The sequence below is a fragment of the Grampus griseus genome (genome assembly GCF_964374135.1).
Source record: "Grampus griseus genome assembly, chromosome: 1".
NCBI classification, from domain to species: Eukaryota; Metazoa; Chordata; class Mammalia; order Artiodactyla; family Delphinidae; genus Grampus; species Grampus griseus.
Genome location: NC_139017.1, coordinates 22,292,827 through 22,305,153, shown reverse-complemented (window position 1 = coordinate 22,305,153; position 12,327 = coordinate 22,292,827). Strand labels below are relative to the sequence as shown.

Sequence of the window (12,327 nt, the reverse complement as noted above, 5' to 3'; positions counted from 1 at the left end):
GTATCAATTTACATTCCCACCAACAGTGCAAGAGGGTTCCCTTTTCTCCACACCCTTTCCAGCATTTACTGTTTGTAGAATTTTTTATGATGGCCATTCTGACTGGTGTGAGGTGATACCTCACTGTAGTTTTGATTTGCATTTCTCTAATGATTAGTGATGTTGAGCATCCTTTCATGTGTTTGTTGGCAGTCTGCATATCTTCTTTGGAGAAATGTCTATTTAGGTCTTCTGCCCATTTTTGGATTGGGTTGATAGTTTTTTGATATTGAGCTGTATGAACTGCTTGTAAATTTTGGAGATTAATTCTTTGTCAGTTGCTTCATTTGCAAATATTTTCGCCTATTCTGAGGGTTGTCTTTTTGTCTTATTTATGTTTTCCTTTGCTGTAAAAGCTTTGAAGTTTCATTAGGTCCCATTTGTTTATTTTTATTTCTATTTCTCTAGGAGGTGGATCAAAAAGGATCTTGCTGTGATTTATGTCATAGAGTGTTCTGCCTATGTTTTCCTCTAAGAGTTTGATAGTGTCTGGCCTTACATTTAGGTCTTTAATCCATTTTGAGTTTATTTTTGTGTATGGTGTTAGGGAGTGTTATAATTTCATTCTTTTACATGTAGCTGTCCAGTTTTCCCAGCACCACTTATTGAAGAGGCTGTCTTTTCTCCATTGTATATTCTTGCCTCCTTTATCACAAATAATGTGACCATATGTGTGTGGGTTTATCTCTGGGCTTTCTACCTGTTCCATCGATCTATATTTCTGTTTTTGTGCCAGTACCATGCTGTCTTGATTACTGTAGCTTTGTAGTATAGTCTGAAGTCTGGGAGCCTGACTCCTCCAGCTCTGTTTTTCTTTCTCAAGATTGCTTTGGCTATTTGGGGTCTTTTGCATTTCCATACAAATTGTGAAATTTTTTGTTCTAGTTCTGTGAAAAATGCCATTGGTAGTTTGATAGAGATTGCATTGAATCTGTAGATTGCTTTGGGTAGTATAGTCATCTTCACAATGTTGATTCTTCCAACCCCAAAACATGGAATATCTCTCCATCTTTTTATATCATCTTTAATTTCTTTCATCAGTGTCTTATAGTTTTCTGCATACAGGTCTTTTGTCTCCTTAGGAAGGTTTATTCCTAGGTATCAAATACTATTTTTGGTGGTGGGGAATAAATAGATAAATGAATATATATAATGTGTATATAAATACATTTATATGTAGACTCTAGGACTTTATATTTATATGTGCACACATATATAATGTGTATAAACATGTATCATATTTATATACATACAAATATTAATATATCTAAATGTATATATATGAAGGTAAAGTCCTAGAGCATATACTCCATGCTGTGGGGGATGTAAAAGCAAATGCTACCTGCTGTCAAGGAAAGCTTCCAATTCAAAAACCAAAAACATAGTCACATAATCCTATTGGTTAACAAACAGGATTATTTGATGGCAAGTTACAGAAATCAACTTGACATACTTTAAGCAAAAAGGTTTTTCTAAGGGTAGAAATGCAGCTGGGCTTCAGGAAGGAATGGAACTGGAAACCAGAAAATTTCAGCCCCCAGGTTGTGTTTTCTCCCTGTATCTTGTTTGTGCATCTCTCTGCCTGCTTCTTCTCTTTCTCAATAGTCTTCTGCTGATTTAGCCACTAGAACAAGTCTGGTTTCTCAGAGTTCATAGATCCAGACACAGAAACAAAGTCTGCTTTCTTTTTTGTCTCTTTTCTCATATTCAGTTTCAAATTACTTCCACAACCAAAAGTACCCTACCTTTCCGACACCCTAAGTTTTCAGAAAGTAGCAGAATGTCCAGCTGTGTATTGGCTTAAATCTTTGTTACTGCAACTGAGATTTATAGGCCAGCATCATCAGTGTCACTCAGGAGTTTCCTAAAAAAGCATGCTCTCTGGGTAACAAAATCAGAACCTGTACTTAACAAGACCTCCAGGTGGTTGGAATGCATATTAAAGTCTAAGAATTGGCTTAAAGAATAAGGGAGGTGTGTTCTCTCATGTAACAACAAAGCCCAAGACTGTCAGTTCCAGGGTGGGCTGATTGATTCAGAGGCTCAACAATGTTACCAATGTCATCCTTCTGCTGCCCTCTTAGCTCTTCTCAGGCTCCTAAGAAGGTTGCAGCTTTTGCAGGATTCCCATCCGTGCATAACAATGTCCTTAGAGGAGAGGGTATTCTTTCTTTGTGCTCTTTTTTAAATGAGGGAAAAATCTTCCCAGTATCCCCTTAGCAGATTTCCCCTCACATATCACTGGCTGGATTGTGTCACACACATATTCCTAAATCAGTCACTGGTAAAGGAACAGAAATACCATGATTGAAAGACTAATTAAGATTCACCCCTGCGATCTGGGGTGGGCCTTAACTTCCCCGGAAGCACATGGCCTCCCATTCTCTGAACAGAATTGGGCTCTATGAGCAAGGAATGAGGGAAGGAATGGGAACTGGGCAGGTACCAAGAGTGTCTGCCATATCAGTATAGCAACAAGCACCAATGTGTGAGCACGAAGTACCAGCCTCCTATGTGTGAGGAATTAGTAGTAGAGGAGTTGATGTGTCAAATGGAAACAATACAGAAGAGCTCTTTGATCATTTCACATAAATTCCTCAGCAAATCCCATGTTCATGTACTTGCCCAGTAGCCTTCACCTCCTCATTGGAAAGCGATTTCTGCACAATGAAAGCTAAGTGCAACCATTTTTGGGAGAGCTGGGAGAGTAGTGGTGAAATTGGCATGGATATTTTTTGACATGATGTAAGTCACCACAATAGGAGGCTGAAAATTTTAGTTTTAGCGATTGCATAAGATCTTGATCAACAACTCAAATAATGGATTGATATAAAATAATCGTAACTAAAATTTATTGAACACTCATTACATACCAGTTACTATTCTAACATGCTATTTGTGAATTAGGTAGTCCAATCATCATATCAACCATATCAAACATATAATATACTTTTTTTTTTTTTCGGTACGCGGGCCTCTCACTGTTTCGGCCTCTCCCGTTGCGGAGCACAGGCTCCGGACGCGCAGGCTCAGTGGCCATGGCTCACGGGCCCAGCCGCTCCGCGGCATGTGGGATCTTCCCGGACCAGGGCACGAACCCGTATCCCCTGCATCAGCAGGCGGACTCTCAACCACTGCGCCACCAGGGAAGCCCTATAATATATTTTATTACCGCCAATATACAGAAGGAAAACGGAAGGAAGTAAAGTAAAAATAACTTGCTCACGGTAACAGAGTAAGAAACAGAGACAGGATTTGAACTCAGAATCCAGGATTAACAGTTGAGGAAAAATACAGAAATTATGTTCTTTTTTTGAACAAAAGCTAACCCACACAAAAATTTACTACAACGTTATAAACCCAAAGGAGCTTTCTGTGCCTTTTATTTTACTTCATCAACCTATCTAGTGGTGTTGCACTTTATGAATAAACTCCAGGGAAAGAAACATGCTCATTATTTAATAATGCTGTCTACTAGTTTAAATATCTGTTAATTAAAACATCACATTTACATATCCCAATTATTGGATAATAATGTGAAGGAAAAAGTATTATGCAAAAATAGCCACAGGTTAGTGTATCCAGCTTTCTCTCTACTGGCTGCTGATTTTTAGTATCTATATTAGAATGTGATTTAAGGAATTTAAGCTTTTATAAAGCTAATTTAATCTGCATTCCAAATGGTAGCTAACTTGGGTTGTTTTTGAAAGAAAAAAATTTTAGTTATCCTATTATGGTTATTCAGTAAGGACTATAGAGGCCTTAATATATTGGCTCATTAAAGATTAACCTTCTTGTTTAAAGTGCTTAGAGTTACTTGGGGACTTCCCTGGTGGCGCAGTGGTTAACAATCCGTCTGCCAATGCAGGGAACACGGGTTCAAGCCCTGCTCCAGGAAGATCCCACATGCCGCAGAGCAACTAAGCCCATGTGCCACAACTACTGAGCCTGTGAGCTACAACTACTGAGCCTGCGCACCACAACTACTGAAGCCTGTGTGCCGCAACTACTGAAGCCCGCGTGCCTAGAGCCCGTGCTCCATAACAAGAGAAGCCACTTCAACGAGAAGCCCGCACACTGCAACGAAGAGTAGCCCCCGCTCGCCACAACTAAAGCAAGCCCACGCACAGCAACAAAGACCCAATGCAGCCAAATAAATAAATAAATTTTAAAACATAAAAAAATTAAAGTGCTTAGAGTTACTTGAAGTAAAAGTATATAATTCTTGGACCTTATTTTTTTTTCCTAAATCAATTCATTCTATTATCACCAAGAGGCCTTGCCTCTGTGGTGAATTCAAATGGGCAGATATGAGCTGAATTATAAAATTTATGGACTTTTAAAATACTAAAAGATCAATTGGTTTACATGAGAGAATTGTTTTGGTGTTGACTGATCAATTGCCCACAGAACTAATCAGAAGAAAATTGTATTGTCCTCAGATTTGGTTAAAAGACAAACGCTCATGGAGTATTCTATACGTGAGTTTTCAATCAACTAATCTCAACACTGGTCTACTAAGGAAAGAATATTTGGTAGAATTACAGATGAAAATCATCTCATTTAAATTATAAAAAATGTTCATTTGAGTACAAGCTTTTTTACTTTTAGAGCATCTCTATAGTCAATTAATATTTATCAAGGTACAAACTAATCAAATAGTTCTTAATCATGGTTTTGTCTTTCCCTATCATTAACTGGTTTATTAAGTGCTCACTGGAGCATTTTTGTTTGTTATTTTTTATTGAGGTATAATTGACTTATAATACTATATAAATTTCCAGTTTTGAGCTCACCATTTTTAAAGATTATACTTTACTATAATTATTTATAGTTGGCTATATTCCCTGTGTTATAAAATATACCCTTGTAACTTATTTTATATATAATAGTTTGTACCTCCTAATCCTCTAGCCCTATCTTTCCCCTCCCCCCTTCCCTCTCCCCACTGGTAACCACTTTGGATATGTACCCAGGAGTGGAATTGCTGGATCATATGGTAGTTCTGTTTTTAGTTTTTTTAGGAACCTCCATACTATTTTCCACTGTGGCTGCACCAATTTACATACACACCAATAGTGTTCAGAGGTTCCCTTTTCTCCACATCCTCACTAACATTTGTTATTTGTGTTCTTTTTGATGATAGGCATTCTGACAGGTATGAGGTGATATCTCATTGTGGTTTTGATGTTCATTTCTCTGATGATTAATGATGTTGAGCATCTCTTTATGTGCCAGTTGGCCATCTGTATGTCTTCTTTGGAAAAATGTCTATTCAAGTCTTCTGCCCATTTTTTAACCACTTTGTTTATTTTATTGATACTGAGTTATATGAGTTGTTTATATGTTTTGGAAATTAACCCCTTATTAGTTATATCATTTGAAAATATTTCCTTTCATTCAGTAGGTTGTCTTTTTGTTTTGTCAATGGTTTCTTTTGCTGTAAAAAGCTTTTAAGTTTAATTAGGTCCCATTTGTTTATTTTTTGCTTTTGTTTCCTTTGCCTTAGGAGATAGGTCCAAAAAAATATTGCCGCAATTTATGTTAAAGAGTGTTCTGCCTATGTTTTCTTCTAGTAGTTTATGGTTTCTGTTCTTACATTTAGGTTTTTAATCCATTTTGAGTTTATCTTTGCATATGGTGTTATAGAGTGTTCTAATTTCATTCTTTTAAATGTAGCTGTCCCGTTTTCCCAGCACCACTTTTTTTTTTAAATGGAAATTTTTTTCTTTATTCAGAAACTTAAGACTTGGGTACATCAAATAAAACCAATTTCTGGGGGAAAAAAATCAAAATCCACAATAGAAAAAAAAAGTTAACACTGTCTGGGCCATATCAGAACCCAGAGTATATATTCTTTTCATTGAAAATGTCTAGGCATTTCATAATTGACCTTTTGATATGAAGTGACCTATAATATTTTCAATTTGTCGTTCTTGGTGTTGAGGTCCATAGGACAAGCTAGGAAGTCTTCAAACCTTGAGCTGAATTCCATGAGGGGTTATTTGGCTTTTGAATCGGTTTGTCCTTGTCTAAGAGATAGCAGCAGCAACAGCGCCCACCTTCTGGGCAGCTTCTTTCTTGGCATGATGAGCCTGTAGGACTGTCACATCTTTATCTACCTTGGAGCAGAGAGACTCGGGGGACTCCAGCATGTGCAGCAGCGTAGAGCTGTCAGTCCTCAGCAGCATTCCCATAATCTTCCCAGCCAGGTTTGAGTGCATGGTCTAGATGAGCGGGAACAAACGTTCACCCAGCATCTGCTTCTGTTCCTTGGGGGGGGGCGGGGGGGAGGGGAGCGCTGCGGTCAGCATAGAGGCAGTCAGCGGCTCCTGCCCCTGCACATGGACCACAGGCTGGGGTGCCTGCAGGGGCTGGATGGCAGGGTGAGGGCTGCGGACACTGGAGGCGTATTCGTAAGGTGCAACGGCCCAAGGAGCAGCCGCAGCAACAGCAGCACAAGGCGCTAAGTTCTGCACAGCTGTGGGAACTCACAGACTCACAGCTGTCAGTCAGCCCTTGCTGGGCAGCACCAGCCCCACCAAGGTCCATAGCCAAGCAGTCCGGGCACTCAGACCTGACTCTCTGAGCGGTTGTAGAGAGGCCGCGAGAGGCCAGAGCATTACCAGTTGGAGCCAGATGGCGAAGAGCTGGACGAGGCCCAGACTGGCGTATAGCACTTGGCATTCCTTGGAAGCCTTGAGGTCTCCCACGTTGCTGCCAGCGTGGATTAGGCCTCAGCTGTGCTAACTGGTTAGGTGTGTAATATGGAGGTCCTCCCTGAGCCTGTGGAACTGCTGGCACAAAGTAGCTCCCAGCTGCACGCTGGAACTGATTTAAGATGGTATTGGCAGGGAGAGCTCTCATCACAGCCACCTGCTGCATATACTGGTTGGTCAGGTGAGCCTTTTTCTCTTCCTTTCTCTGGGCCAGGGTGACATACAGTGACTTGGAGCCCATGATGCATCCACTCAGTGACTGCTTTGGTTGCCTCTTCAGGGGATGAGGAGCAGACAAAGCCAAACCTTTGCTTCTCCCATCCTCCAGCATCACCTTAGCACTGGTGGGCATATACCCTGAGAAAACCATAATTCAAAAAGATACATGGGGCTTCCCTGGTGGCACGGTGGTTAAGAATCCACCTGCCAATGCAGGGGACACGGGTTCAAGCCCTGGTCCGGGAAGATCCCACATGCCATGGAGCAACTAAGCCCGTGCACCACAACTACTGAGCCTGCGCTCTAGAGCTCGTGAGCCACAACTACTGAGCCTGCATGCCTAGAACCCGTGCTCCTCAACAAAAGCCACTGCAATGAGAATCCCACCCCCCACAACGAAGAGTAGCCCCTGCTCTCTGCAACTAGAGAAAGCCCGTGCACAGCAATAAAGACCCAACACAGACCCCAAAAATTAATTAATTAATTTTTTAAAAATGATAACAATTTAAAAAAAAAGATGCATGTACTATAATGTTCACTGCAGCACTATTTACAATAGCCAGGACATGGAAGCAACCTAAATGTCCATTAACAGATGAATGGATAAAGAAGATGTGGCACATATATACAATGGAATATTACTCAGCCATAAAAAGGAAAGAAATTGAATTATTTGTAGTGAGGTGGATGAACCTAGAGTCTTTCATATGGAGTGAAGTAAGTCAGAAAGAGAAAAACAAATACCATATGCTAATGCATATATATGGAATCCAAAAAAAATGGTACTGATGAACCTAGTGGCAGGGCAGGAATAAAGATGCAGACGTAGGGAACGGACTTGAGGACACGGAGGGGGAAGGGGAGGCTGGGACGAAGTGTGAGAGTAGCATTGACATATATACACTACCAAATGTAAAATAGATAGCTAGTGGGAAGCTGCTGCATAGCACAGGGAGATCAACTCAATGCCCTGTGATGACCTAGAGGGGTGGGATAGGGAAGGTGGGAAGGAGGCTCAAGAGGGAAGGGATATGGGGACATATGTATAAGTATAGCTGATTCACTTTGTTGTATAGCAGAAACTAACAAGACATTGCAAAGCCATTATACTCCAATAAAGATGTGGAAAAAAAAAAGGAGGAAACTCTTAACTTCTCATCATCAATGGTATCACCCAAGTTCTTAATGTAGAGATTCAGCCCCTGATAGCAACTACTTCTTTCCTGTTTCAGCTGTTCAAATGTCAGCTTTAAATCAGCCTGCCATTCCCCTTTCTTCTGTGGATGGCCAAAGAGAATTACTTTCCCACTGATTTAGGATTTTCTGTGTATAGTATCATGACATCTGCAAGCAGTAACAGCTTTACTTCGTTCTTTCCAATTTGGATTCCTTTTTTCCTTTTCCCTGTCTGATTGCTGTGGCTAGGACTTCCAAAACTATGTTGAATAAAAGTGGTGAGAGTGGACACACTTGTCTTGTTCCTGATCTTAGAAGAAATGCTTTCAGCTTTTCACCATTGAGTATGATGTTAGCTGTGAGTTTATCATATATGGCCTTTATTATGTTAAGGTATGTTCCCTGTATACCACTTTCTGGAGAGATTTTTATCATAAATGTATGTTGAATTTTATCAAAAGCTTTTTCTGCATTATTGAGATGACAATGTGGTTTTTATTCTTCAATTTGTTAATATGATATATCACATAGATAGATTTGCAGATATTGAACCATACTTGCATCCTTGGGATAAATCCCACTTGATCATGATGTATGACCTTTTTTTTTTTTTTTTTTTTTTTTTTTGCGGTACGCGGGCCTCTCACTGTTGTGGCCTCTCCCGTTGCGGAGCACAGGCTCCGGATGCGCAGGCTCAGCGGCCATGGCTCACGGGCCCAGCCGCTCCACGGCATGTGGGATCTTCCCGGATCGGGACACGAACCCGTGTCCCCTGCATCGGCAGGCGGACTCTCAACCACTGCGCCACCAGGGAAGCCCTGTATGACCTTTTTAATGTATTGTTGGATTTGGTTTGCTAATATTTTGTTGAGGATTTTTGCATCTATGTTCATCAGTATTATTGACCTGTAATTTTCTTTTTGTGTGATATCTTCATCTGATTTTGGTATCAGGGTGATGCTAGCCTCATAGAATGAGTTCGGAAGTATTTTTTCTTCTGGAATTTTTTGTAATAGTTTGAGAAGAATAGTTGTTAACTCTTCTCTAAGTGTCTAGATGTCTGTTTCCTTTCCCAGGTTAGGCGAGTTTTCAGTTATTATGTCTTCAAATATATTCTCAGCCCCTTTCTCTCTCTCTCTTCTTCTGGGACTCCTATAATGTGAATTGTCATACACTTGGTGTTGTCCCAGAGATCTCTTACACTGTCCTCATTTCTTTTTATTCTTTTTTTCTTTTTTCTGTTCAACATCAGTGACTTCTACTACTCTGTCTTCTACCTCACTAATCCCTTCCTCTGTATCATTTAGTCTACAGCTGATTCCTTCTAGTGTATTTGTCATTTCAGTTACTGTATCCTTCAGTTCTGTTGGTTGATTCCTGACACACCTGGCTGAGTGGTCTGGGGTGTCCCGAAGCTTTTGTCTGTCCACTGGTGGTGAGGTTGGTCCCAAGGTTAAAGCAGACTTGATGCTGGGCAGGGCCAGGGGTTCTGGGGCTGGTACCTGCCAACTGGTGGATGGCGCTGGGTCTGAGTCTCTGGCTGCAGGCGTCTGGGGTCCTGGGTCTCATGCCTATGCACTGGTATGTGGAGCTGGGTCCCAGGTCCTCTGGTGAGCAGAGCCATATCCAGGGGTGGCCTGGGCTCAGGAGGTCTTAAGGCAGCCTCTCTGCTGGTGGGTGTGTCTGTGTCCACACCCAGTTGGTTGCTTGGCTTGAGGAGTCCCTGTGTTTGTACCTACATGCTGTTGTGTCAGGCTGGGGCTGGTCCTGAGGCTAATAAGCTAGAGGGAGGACTCCAAAATGGCACCTGCCAGCACCAGTGTCCACGTGGTAGAAGGAGTTTCCAAAAGTGGCTGCACCAGTGTCTATGTCCCCAAGGTATGCTCCAGTTGGCTTTTGCCTCTCCAAGATCAGCAGGTAGGTCTGACCCAGGCTCCTGTCAAATTACTGCTTCTGCCCTGGGTCCTGGAGCATGTGAAATTTTGGGTATGCCCTTTAAGAGTGGAGTCCCTATTTCCCTCAATCCTGTGGTACTCTCACAATAAGCCCCGCTGGCCTTCAAAGCCAAACATTCTGGGGACTGATGTGGGGCTCAGACCCCTCCTCACTCCTTGGGGAGAACCTCTGCAATTATAATTATTCTCCCATTTGTGGGTCACCTACTCCAGGGTATGGGACGTGACTATACCATGACTCTGCCCATTCTACCCATCTTGTTGTGGTTCCTTCTTTATATGTTTAACTGTAGATGATCTTTTCTGGTAGATTCTGGTCTTTTTCATCGATGGGTGTTCTGTAGATAGTTGTAATTTTGGTGTGCCCGTGAAGGGAGGGGAGCTCAGGGTCTTTCTACTCTGCCAGCTTGGTGGATCTCCACTGGAGCATTTATTTTTAATGACGTATACAGTAATTGAAATACAATGTTATATTAGTTTCAGATGTTCAAGATAGTGATTCAGCATTTATATACAGTATGAGGTGATCACCAAGATAAGTCTAGGTACCACCTGTCACCATTTAAGGTTATTCAAATATTATTGACCATATGAACTATTTTGTATATCATATCCTCATGACTTATTCATTTAATAACTGAAAGTTTGTGGCTTTTAGTCTCCTTCACCTATTTTGTTCATCCTCCAAACCCCTCTTCTCTGGCCACAACCAGCTTGTTCTCTGTATCTATGCATCTGTTTCTGTTTTGTTTGCTCATCTGTTCTGTTTTTTAGATTCCACATAGGAATGAATTCATACAGTATTTGTCTTTCTGTCTGACATTTCATTTAGCATAATATCCTCTAGATCCATCCCATGTTGTTGCAAATAGCATGATTTCTTTTTTTTTTAATGGCTGAGTGACACTGCATTGTGAGATAGATAGATATATATACACCACATCTTTTTTTTACCATTCATCCAGCAGTGGATACTTCAGTTGCTTCTATATCTTGGCTATTGAAAATAATGCTGCAATGAACATAAGGGTACATATATCTTTTCCAATTAGTGTTTTCATCTTCAGGTAAATATCCAGAAGTGGAATTGATGGATCATACGGTAGCACTATTTTTAATTAGGGGGGAACTTCCATATTGTTTTCCATAGTGGCTGCATCAACTTACATTCCCACCAACAGTGAATGAGAGTTCCTTTTTCCCCAATATCCTCACCAACACTTGTTATTTTTTGCATTTTTGATAATAGCCATTCTGACAGATGTAAGGTGAAACAAGCATACCTTGGAGACATTGCAAGTTTTGTTTCAGACCACTGCAATAAAGCAAATATGGCAGTAAAATGAGTTGACAGATTTTTTTTGGTTTCCCAGTACATATAAAAATTATGTTTACACCATATTTTAGTGTATTAAGTGTGTAATAGCATCATATCTGAAAAACAATGTACATACCTTAATTTTAAAATACTTTATTGCTAAAAAATGCTAACCATTGTATGATAACAGAGTGTTGCCACAAACCTTCAATTTGTACAAAATAAAATATCTGTGAAGCTCAATAAACCAACGTACAATAAAACAAGGTAGGCCTGTATTTTGCTGTGGCTTTGACTTGCATTTCCCTGATGATTAGTGATGCTGAGATTTTTTTCATGGGCCAGTTGTCCATCTGTATGTCTTGTTTGGAAAAATGTTCAGATCCCCTGTCCATTTTTAATTGGATTGTGTGTTTTTTGATATTAAACTGTATGAGTGTTTTATATATTCTGGATATTAGCCACATATTAGATATATGATCTGCAAGTATCTTCTCCCATTCATTACGTTACCTTTTCATTTTGTTGTGGATTTCCTTCACTGTGCAAAAGCTTTTTACTTTCATGTAGTCTATCTGTTTATTTTTGGGTTTTTTGCCCTTGCCTGGAAAAACAGATACAAAAAAAAATTACTAAGATCAATGTCAAAGAGCTGAATGCCTATGATTTCTTCTAGGAGTTTTATGTCTTCAGGTCTTATATTCAAGTCTTTAATCCATTTTATTTTTGTACATTGTGTAAAATAGTGGCTTTTGCACATAACTGTCCAGTTTTCTCAACACAATTTATTGAAGAAACTTTTTCCTATTGTATATTTTTGCCTCCTTTGTTGTAGATTAATTGACCATATAAGTGTGGGTTCATTTTTGGGCTCTCTCTTCTGTTCCATAGATCTATCTGT

At 40.3% G+C, this 12,327-nt stretch overlaps 1 pseudogene across 1 annotated transcript; it reads right to left on the bottom strand.

The window, feature by feature from the left end:
- Positions 1-5,977: 5,977 nt before the first annotated feature.
- Positions 5,978-9,777, bottom strand: LOC309819345 (polyadenylate-binding protein 4-like; annotated as a pseudogene). Its single transcript has 3 exons — positions 9,656-9,777; positions 8,088-8,285; positions 5,978-7,099 (listed from the first exon to the last, which is right to left on the bottom strand). The product of its transcript is annotated as a polyadenylate-binding protein 4-like (transcript).
- Between the last annotated feature and the right edge of the window lie 2,550 nt (positions 9,778-12,327).